The sequence below is a fragment of the Watersipora subatra genome, chromosome 4 (genome assembly GCF_963576615.1).
Source record: "Watersipora subatra chromosome 4, tzWatSuba1.1, whole genome shotgun sequence".
In the NCBI taxonomy this organism is placed as follows: domain Eukaryota; kingdom Metazoa; phylum Bryozoa; class Gymnolaemata; order Cheilostomatida; family Watersiporidae; genus Watersipora; species Watersipora subatra.
Window position 1 is genome coordinate 36,455,798 of NC_088711.1, and position 11,611 is coordinate 36,467,408.

The 11,611-nt window shown below is 34.1% G+C and overlaps 1 protein-coding gene across 1 annotated transcript in view; it reads right to left on the reverse strand.

The window, feature by feature from the left end:
* Positions 1-3,478, reverse strand: part of LOC137393547 (uncharacterized) — a 28,757-nt gene extending 25,279 nt beyond the window's left edge. Inside the window, exon 1 of the mRNA XM_068080143.1 lies at positions 3,408-3,478. The gene's annotated coding sequence lies outside the window, so the exon portion shown is untranslated. The remainder of the gene's footprint in view (positions 1-3,407) is intronic.
* Between the last annotated feature and the right edge of the window lie 8,133 nt (positions 3,479-11,611).

Consider the following 11,611-nt stretch of genomic DNA (forward strand, 5'->3'; position numbering starts at 1 on the left):
TATAACTAAATAATACACATTAATCCGTTCTCATACAAAGAAAAAACCTAAAAACAACAATCTACGACGGAAAAACACATCTTTAATTGCTGTAATTCACTACCTACTAATTCACATTGCCACTAATTCACTACCTACGCTCACAAAGTAGGAAATACTTAGCAATAAAATGTAACAGTAGTATGTACAGTACTGTATGGAGTGCTTACCATCGAGACAAACATAGTGGCTAACAGCGGTGTGAGAGAGACTTGAGAGCAACGTATTCGGCACACTAGACTTTTTTTAAGCTATGAAACATAACAAACTTTCAATTTAACTTGAATGAAATTAGCTTACTAAACAAACACATAAAGCAGTTTTAATCGTTTACTCAACCTAAGTGTAATTTTGTCTTCGTTTTTTATTATCTTCTTCTGGCTTGGCACTTCTTGCTGCGCTTTCACCATAACTTGAAGCTGACCTTTTTGACACTTTTTCTAACTGATTCGATGAACTGAACCACACGAAAGTTATCCTTGAAAGTGGCATCTCACATACTTAGTCACTTGGGGCTGCATCAAAAGCTGACTTGTATTTAAGTTTCCTCGTATCTCAAGGCATAAACCTGCTTAAAATTTTGCTCAAATCTAAGTTTTGTCGTATGTTGGGTATGGCTCGTATGTCGAGGTATGGCTGTACAGAATTAAATATCTTGGCTATAATGTATACCGTGTCAGAGTTGAATGTTTTTGGTTGCCATGAGTAACTCATTGACCATGACTACACATTCAGCAAACTGATTTTGTAAGCATCACTTAGACTCCAGTCAATGCAAGTTTGTCTGCCGGGATACTCAGAAGATAAACTAATCTAAAAAATTGTCAACGAGTAAGGCAATGTTGACCTTTCAGCTTGAGATCGTTAAAAAGAAACTTGTAACACAATAAAATTGTGAGACCATAACCGTACCACCAAAGTGCCGACCACAGACCTGCCATTATCACACATCATATTGTAGATGCTGGCTCAAATGATGCAGAACTGACTTGGGATCAGCAAGCTGTGCTACATGGTTGGCCATTAATAAATGGGATAGCCGCTTCCCTTAAAGGTTGACTTGCAACAAAATTCACATTACAGTTATTTGATATGAAAAGATTCACCATGTCTCACTCTGTTGTGTTGTAGGTGTAAAATATGTGGAAAGGTGATTACAAGCTCTTAAAAGCTCAAAAACGAACAGAAAATCGCAGCCACACGAGACCGTCGTAATTTGGATTCTCTTTCCAAAACGGCTCAAATGTGACGTAGTTGTGGGAGATGGTTTCTGTTTACACTTTCATGCAACCTTATTCGTCAAAATATTTTCACAAACATACTTCACGCATTCAATAAAACCCTGTCTATTGTTCTTACGTGTCTGTTTTATTGTCAAGTAAAACCCCAAGTGTTTGTCATAAACTAGCGCTACGATAAGTTTTATATTGAGCTTTTTATTGGCCTTTCAATTCACATGAGAACATTGACAAGACAACAGCCAAATTTCATGGCTACGTCATCAAAATAAAGAGATTCCAATCTACGGCGGCTTTTCGTTTTTGAGCTTTTAAGAGCTTGCAATCACATTTCCACATATGTGGCACCTACAACACAACAGAGTAAGACATGGTGAATCTTTTGATACCAAATAACTGTAATGTGAATTTTATTGCAAGTCCATCTTTAAAAAATATTGTTCCAGTCTGAATAAAAAATTACGTTGGCACTGATTAAGTGACTGTCCAGGTGTTAATAGATAACACATATATATGGTTTTTTTTTGTTCTTTTCAAATTGTATGTTAAATCTCATCACATCTCTGTTTTATTGTAACCAATGGGATGTTGCAGTGCAAATTCTTTCACATATTATTACAAACAACTATGTGTATGTCAGTGCTATAGACAAGGTTGTGACACATTAGAACTGCACTGTATCACTATAGTGCAGTATGTAATGATTTTGCAGTGCATTACAACATTCTAATGCGTAGTAGACATTTACTGCTATTGCACTCCTGCTGCTAATTGTTCACTGTGATCTACTGCCCATTTATCTTCATAACGCAGATCCTAAAACCCAGCACTTCATGCATACAGCAAATGCGCATTCTTCAAAACTTGAAACTGCATGTGTACTGTGTACTTCACCAGCACATTGGTATAAAGTTGTTACTGTGGATCAACTGCATTACTGACTTTCTAAGTGTCTCTATTGCAATTTCATTGTTACTGCACATTGCCCGAAGTTCCCAACACAATTGATTAATGTTTGAAAGTTAAAAACGGAACCAGATTATACATACATCTTCAGCTTTGATTGCCTTCAGTAATTACCAACAACTAATTGAACTTGCAGCCTAATTCCCACATCATTTCAGAATCAGCAGTCTGGCATTATCACCATTCTTATGAAATTTGGGTCATTGTATTGTATGCTTATTAACATTATACACTAAAACCATTATATATTCTCATTTCAAGCATATACAGCATGCTCATTGTGATCAAGTTATTTATCCACACATACTCAAGCTTACGCAGCATTAACATCTGGCAATTGTGTTGGGTCACGGTTACCTCAATAGGTAATTCTGCTGAGTTTCCATGAAAATGTGTTGTGCATGTAGATATAAAAAAATACAAAAGTTTCTACTGCAGCTAGCATTCCGAAATGCGCATTAGCAACACTGCCACTGCATCGAGCATTACATCTTGTGCCATAATCACTACTGCACCAATACTGCTTACTATGTTTTGGAAATTAGGTGTACTGTATGTATACTAGATTGTGTAATAGTAAAAGTATGCAATGTGATTATACTGCACATTGCATTTTTGCACTATGCAATATACTATAGGATTCTACATTTTAGTGTTGCATATTGCTCTACTATTGCAACTGCATTTATATCCAAGAACAAAATTACTGTAAATGTAATGCCCACTAAATCTGGGCATGAATGGGCAGTTATGTCTTTTCCATATTGGCCACAACCCTGGCTATAGACAATAGGCCCAAGCTCAATCAAGTTTCACATGATCATTTTTCTACTATTTAACGATTCTCTGATACATGGTGGGCTTTACTTGTGGGAACAATTTTAACAGATATCCGAGCCGATTCTACATGCGTAGGCTATACTTAGGCCAATGATCAAGCTACACGAGCTTGCGCAAAACTCAATTCAATACGCAACGTTTATCGGCACCTACAGTCTAAACATTATAGGAAAAGCAACTCACAATTACGCCATTTTTTGTTTTCCCAAATGGATTCCCAGTAAAAAACCACGACAAATGGTAATGCATTTTATAATACGACAATTTTTTATAGTTATAAAGGAAATTAATAACATGAAAACTAAAACCGCGATAACAGCTCACTTCTTGTAGCGTGAAGATGCCTGGCTAACGAATTTAGCAGTTAGCTGCTTCCATACTCGTGATTTGGAATCTTCTTGGAAAAGCTTTACGCAAAGAATTGTAGTCCGATATACTATGAAAAGTCAGCTTGTAAACAATTGTCAAGCTGTGAACAATTAATACATGCATACGGCTGTAAATTTCGGACTATGACGTTCGGTGTTACTATTGGTTCAACTTGTAGCGCTGTATTTCATACAAATAGAGGACAACTATTACCGTGACATTCTAACCCACTCGTGAAAGGATTATTATGCTATACAAAAGATAGTTGTCTTCTCCAGTTGAACTCACACATTAGACTCCGAAAATACATGTAATAGTTTGTAGTCCTTGCTTAGATACGATTTTTCACTAAGACTGCTATGAACGTTAACGAACGTGAGAACACAATTCCAACAATTTTTTAATTCTTCACTTTTTTTACTCTTTTAACGTAAACATTTTTCTAAGATCTCAGTTTTCTCATAATTCTCATTCAGAAGGATTGATAAAATTGACATGCATGAATAAAAAGGGTATATGTGCTTTTTTTCTGGCTAGTGTCAAGGGTTTGATTAATACATGTATCTGTAACATATGATGGTTCAAGTTGTTCAGCACACTGAGCACAACAGCATAAGCACAGCACAAATTTTCTTCTTTCTGATGGTAATTGAAAACCTGTGTTTTTTTATTTTTATAAAGCTAACATGACCCACCAATCTGAACATAAAACGCAAGGCCTGATTTTGAACTTTTTTTTAACTTTTAACTTTTTTAATTTGAATTTGTTTTTTAACACGCTTCTTTGATAGGAATCTCATAATTGAGAAGCAAAATCAATACAAAATTTAATAACAGACAAGTATGTTACTTTCCTTGTTTTGGTATCTAAAGTTTTTAAAACTCTGTGAAGCATAGCTAAATATTTGTTGGCTTTATGAACAACAGCATCAATATGAAAGTCCCATTATAAGAGAATTGAGGATCTGCTAAATGTTTACCTTCAACTTTAATAAAAAACACTAAGAGGCATTAAAGTTTTTTGCTATTTATCAACAAAAATCACTAAGCTTTTTAAAATATTGTTGCAACATATTACAATCAGTGTAGTAAACCAAAGCGTCATCTGTTAACAAACAACACATTGAAGAAACTCGTGATAGTAACTTATTTATGTATAAAAAGAACACAGTGGCTTAGGAACATATCTCTGAAGAAACCCTCAGGGATCATTTCTTGGCAAAAATAGAGGATACTGTTTTAGTATGTGTATATTTGTTGTATTTGATTACAGAGGCTGTACCTATAAAAACAACATTTTACAGGTAAAATCTTTACAGGATATATCTCGTTTAATATTAATCTTATTCATATATATAGATATACGTGTATATCTATATATATGAATAGGATTAATATTAAAAGGGATATATCCTGTAAAGATTTTACCTGTAGAAAATCCCGGTTTTACCCAATGATTGATTAGTTTTTAAATGTTGTTCTTATAGAATAAATAAAAATAAAGATTGCTCATATATATATAATATATATTTATAATATATATATGAGCAATATCATATACCTACATCTATGTAATCTATGTCTATATGAAAAATTCTACATCATATGCAGACCTGAAACCGCTACTTTGAACAAAAGGTGTGAGCTTGTGTCAACACGTAGACATGCTGGCAGATTCCTTACGAGTAATTTTAAAACTTAGCTTTTAACACATAAATTGTTAAGCTTTGTCCCATTACTTTGTACATCATCGCATCGCTTGCTAAATATAATCCTGCTTATTAGTAATGCTTTCAGGTATTTTAACAGCTATGCTTTTATTCCACCTATTAATAATATATACACCACAATTTTAGTGTTAGCACTTTTATCTAATGATTATTGCTTTGCAATATGAAATTATTAGTAATAAAATTGTTTTAAACTAAACTTAAACCTTCATCTTACCCAATTTTTTATAAATATATATATAAATATATATATATATATATATAAATATATATATTATAAACTAGCTGTGCCACCTGGCGTTGCCCGTGTAATAGAAGAGTCTTTGGACAGAAACACGATTTGTATTTAACATATAACAACATTTGCCATTCTAACTTTCAAACTACATATCATGAGAGAAGTGTGTCTTGTAGTTGAAATAAATTAAGAGAAAAATAAAAAGAACTGTAAAGGTTTTAAAACTAGCTAGTAGTCTGGCAAATTGCCAATGGAAAACTCCACTAAGCTAGTTAATAAGGTTAGGCTTCCAAGGATGGTAAGCCATGACTTACCATTCTGCATTGTTGTCTGCATTGTTGTCCAGCTCAGCTGTTCTAGTAATAGCTATAGCCGGAAAATCAACAGACAGATATACGACATACAGACGGACTTTGAGAAATATATATATAGAAGATATAAGATATATATATATGAGCGATCTTTATTGTGGTAATAAATAGACATACTTAACAACATGGTTTCCACAAGGTACCACAGCAACTAAACTAACTAAGAAGCAGTGTACAAAAAAAGGAACAAGACAAAAAAAATTATAGTTTAACTTAAACTAATGAATATTCTAACTAATATAATAATGTTGGAACTAAACGCGTAAAATATGTAAAAAGCAAGCTTGAAGATTGATATGAGTGTTTAAACTAAAAGTGGACAAATAAAAGCTCTGTGAAAACAGTTATGCATATCTATGACAACAAAGTTTTAGCTACGAAAACAACATATAATATACTGAAAATTCTCCTGTCATACAGCCCACGACCAAAGTGACATTGGAAAAAAGAAAGGGTACTGATGGTTGAGAAATGCAATATTAGCAGTCAAATGGCACTGCAGTGCAATAGGATAACTGCAATGGTAGCTGTAATGTACTGGGTGTGGGTGTTATTCTATACAACAAACAGCAATAATGAAAGGAAAAGATTATATATTTATATCTCTCCCTCTGCAATAAGAGAATTGCAATATTGGCCAATATTAGAAGTAAAATGCACTGATAATATTAGAATAATCAATATTATTAATATGTTAATAATAGAAAACCAATGCACAATTTTGTTTCCATTTCAAAACGTCATAGCTAACAATATCAAGAAGTTGTGATATTTACATAGATTTTTAGAAAATCTATTTAAAAAAGTGTTTGGTCATGACAAACAGCAATAATGAAAGGAAAAGATGTTTATATCTCTCCCCCTGCAATAGGAGAAATGCAATATTAGAAGTAAAATGCACTGATATTATTAGAATAACCAACATTAATAATATAGTAATACAGTAATAATAGAAAGCCAATGCAATGCAGGGGGAGAGATATAAACATATAATATTTTCCTTTCATTATTGCTGTTTGTTGTATATAATAACACCCACACCCAGTACATTACAGCTATCATTGCAGTTATCCTATTGCACTGCAGTGCCATTTGACTGCTAATATTGCATTTCTCAACCATCAGTACCCTTTCTTTTTTCCAATATCACTTTGGCTTGGCAGGTTTTAATTACGATTTTCGGGCAAATTAATCTGTCTATTTGTGTATAATCCGATCAGATGGGTAAGGTTTTGGAATATGTCGACAATTTTAAAAGACTTGGTAACATATTTAAATATGTTCTTATGTGTTTTGTATCGTTATTTTTTTTAAACGACTCTACACAAAAATGGTTAAATTTGTTGATGAGATTTTGGTAGAAGGGTTTGCGACGTTGTTGATTAATAATTTTCGTGAGTTGTGTGCACATGCATTTATCATAAAACTCTCAAACATTCGCTCTGCTCGTTTGGTCGTGGGAAAAGTGTTAAAATAGGTAAGGCTAGATGGTGCATGCTATTATTGGTCAAAGGATACTAGATGTAGTTTGAGTTTTGTTTTAAAAAATTGCAGAGGAAGAGTTCTTAAATGATTGCAGAGGCTATTAAATGAATTTAGCAGGTTACTGTTGAGTTTGTTGTGGTTTATGGCACTAGGTAATTTAAATCTGGTCCTGGTTTTGTGATCAAGATATGATATATATATATATACATGTATATATATATATATATATATATATATATATATATATATATATATATATATATATATGAGTTGCCTTGTTGGGAGCAAGTGCTCCCAACAAGGCAACTCCAAACGAAAATCTATCACACTAGAGATGATCCTAGATGCAGACTGTGCAAAGATGCACCTGAGACCATCCAACACATCATCAGTGGATGCAAGCAGCTAGCAGGGAACGCATACACTGAGCGGCATAATCATGTCACAGGTGTTGTGTATAGAAGTCTATGTGATGAGTATGGCCTTAATAAATCACAACACTGGTGGGAAGCTCCTGGTAAGGTCAATGAAAATGACCGGGCTAAGATCCTCTGGGACTTCTACATCCAAACTGACAAGCATGTCCTGGCAAACCAACCAGATATAGTGGTGGTAGACAAGGAGAACAAGAGGGCTACTATAATAGATATAGCAGTACCCAATGACTACAATATAGCCAGCAAAGAAAAAGAAAAGGAAGAGAAATATCTCCCTCTTGGAGAAGAAATTGAAAAATGCTGGAATGTAAGAACAACTGTAATCCCAGTAGTCAATGGGGCACTGGGCGCAATAACACCAGCGCATGAAATTTGGCTTGCCCAAATACCAACAGCAATCAACTCAGGTGAGTTGCAGAAAAGTGCGCTATTGGGAACAGCTAAGATCTTGAGGCGAGTGCTCAAACTCCCAGGTCTCTGGTAGGAGACCCGAGTTAGAGCAGAATTTACCACCCAAGCGGGGGTATCCGGGGTGAGGAAACAATTTTTTTTAAATTTATATATATATATATATATATACATACATGATATATGATGCTCAAAATTATCAAACAATTAGGACTCCAACATTTTGCAGATGATTGCATTCATGCTAATGTTGTGGGCAAGTGTTGAATCGCTGCAAAGAAAATGACAGCACAGTTGACCTGAATAAGATGGATGACCAGCGAAGACTGAAAGGATGAAAGCATGAAAGGAACTCATGCTAGTAAAACTATATTCTAACTTTTAACACCAACTGTAATACTGTCAGTATATATTTTTATGTTATATTCCAGCTATCTTCTATAATGAAATTCATTCAAGATACCAAATATTTCCAACAAATTTATATTGTTTAATGATTGTTACAGGTACTCAATAACATTTGAACCATATCTAGAGAATGTACAGATAATAGTACATGGTCCTTCAGTATACACCTATGCAGGAAGTCCAGCTTTTCAGGAAGGAAATAATAGCTTTAAATGTAGGAATGAATTTTACACAGATGCAACTGAAGGAGAATCAGAACTAGTTATCATAACTGATGGTTGTAATGAGGATGGTACAGAACATTTCCTCAAACCAGTTAGGTTTACAGCCTACAGAACTGGCGGTTAGATCTGCAACTAAACTAAATACTTTGTCACTTTATCTTTCGGCCGTCCAAGTGATAAAGTTGTGATATTCAAATGTATTTATACTCTTTATACAAAGTCACCTCCAAAGCTGTAAGCATCTCCTCAACATGTTTGAAGATATATAACTTACTTCATAAACAATTGCAACTGTAGTAGTTATTCAGAATACTTTTTAGAAATTTAGAATAGAATGTTATATAATACTATTTATTCTTATGGTAATTCCCTCTTCACCACAAAAATATTTCTTGTGCATTTATCTTTAGCACCAGTTTTAATAAAAGGCTAATAATACAATATTTTGCTACATTTATTACAATTTTTTAAATTGAGTTATTTATTTTATATTTCTATTAGAGTACTTAGGTATATCTTTGTCGCAAAAATGAAAGCTTTGCAACCTGAAATATTTCATCTGTAGCTGCTTATCAAAAGTCCTGTGTTAACTGTATGGCAGTGAAAGGAGACAAACATATTGAGTGTTCTTTTGAATGAAGCCTGAATGGATTTCTCTGCTTTGCTGAATGGCACAGACCAGCCATCAGATAGAGTAAATCTTCAAATCATTTTACGTTTGAATAAACGAAGAGCTTAACATTTTAGAATATAATAAACAATCCAGAGAATGTATCAAAACCATGACCACAGAGTAGTAGATGCTGTGAAGGCTCTTTTATTCAATTGTTTGCAAGACGACACAATTTAAAACGCAGTTAACATTATGATATGGCCCAGAAGCTCATTGTTGAATGCCAAAGGGAAAATAATCATACAATGGCTCAAATGCTCCTAGAAACACATTTCAACCCTCCTGTAGCTGCCTTTCATTCATTATACCTTTTCCTCGCCGCGCATTGATGAAGTGAAGTCCTTGCAAAGCCGCCACCTGTTCATAATACTCATTCAAACCCCTGCATATTATACACATTTGAAATTCAATTTGTACAATTATTACGATATTATTGAATACAATTCACTAATATCATTAACTGCATGCACCGTTGTACATCACCATATGCATATGTAATTAGGTTTATGCATTACTGTGATTTGTTTGTTTTTCTTATTTGTTGATATTTGGTTGATATTTTGCTGATGTTCATTTTTCTTTTTCTTCCTTTTGCTGCATAAATTACCTGTAAAGAATTACAACTCTATGCAATGATCAATTAGTTTTTAAATGTTGTTTTTTATAGGTGCAGCCTCTGTAACTAATTACAGCAAATCTACACATACTAAAACAGTATCCTCTATTTTCAGCGTCATCCGGCCCTTTGATATCATTTGGTTTAGCTGAATCAGCTCTTTTGTCTTATCTGAACCCATATTCAGTAATAATACATGTAACACCAGTCAACTCTTCAACCTGCTGCAACCTTGACCCTAATACTGGTTTGCCCACATATGAACTAATAGTATTCAGCTATTGTGAGTTGGCTGAAATGTAGACATTTTATCCTTTCTGTCTCAGAAATATAACGAAATTTGTGCTGTTCAAAGGCCAGACTCCTTGGTCAGGTTGAATGGTGTTGAGTGCTAATTTCAAAATTAGTTCTATCTGTTTTATCGTTTAGCATCCTCCGGCGAGTTTCATTGAAATCTCTGCTTTTTAAGCGATCAAGATAGGTGCAGGTCCAATAAATTATTACTACATAATTTGTGGAGTTGTTTTCCCATGCTGTAATTCTATTGTGACGTGTGGTAAGTTTGTCTTCTTTAGCATACAGTATTTTTCAGTTTGAAAGATGTCTGTACAGGAGTTTAGCATCTTAAGAATGTGTATGACCATTTGAAGTTCTTAGGTCAACAATATTTATTTTTGACTGGTTATACAAACATTTTGGCAATTTTTCTAGTGCATAGCATCTGTTCCATTTAGCATCTTTGACTTCCATTTCAGCTGGGAATTTCATGCAAATAACCAAAACTTTCTACCAAGCGAACCACTAATAAATTTCAATTCGTTGCTTCAATATAATGGCAAGGAAGGAATAGTAGCTTGTGTCTGTATGCATTGAGTTTAGTTTAAATTGCAATTATATTTGCTGTTATTTTTTGGCACCATGTTTAACCATAGAAAAACATTGTATTTCACAAAAACCCGTGAATCCTTCAACTGTTGTGTTTGTTAAAATTGGTCTATTGACACATTTTAACAGTCCTCCAGAACATTAGCTATAAAAGTAATATGAAAATCAATCTAGCATCTGGGCAAATAAATATTGAAAGGGCAGCCTTGGCAGACTCTCGTAAGATTTTGTCCCAACACTCAGCAACCCAGGCTTTGATAGACAATGCCACTTCACAAGAGCCCTACAAACCAAGCCTACATAGATTGAAGCAGGTAAACTCACTGTCAGGCGCTATGTTAAAAAATTAAGGCATTGAACACCTTTTGCAGATATATGGTTCAGTAGAACATGATGATCGTGATCAGGAGCAAAGATTTTAAGTACTTACAATGCAGGCTCCGAATTACATTGCAATTAGTTAATTTCATGTTAAATCATTTAATCTTGTGTAGGAGTTGTATGTCATATGATGTGTGACAGCATCCCCTCTCACAATACAAGACTATATAACAGAAAATTAAAACTATTAAGAATAATTGTGTAATATCTGTGATCATCAAATTCTGTCCGTGTGCCGGCACTATCGCAGCGTGATGACTGCAAGCGCACCGATTAACCTAGTTAAGGTCTCATCACTACCTA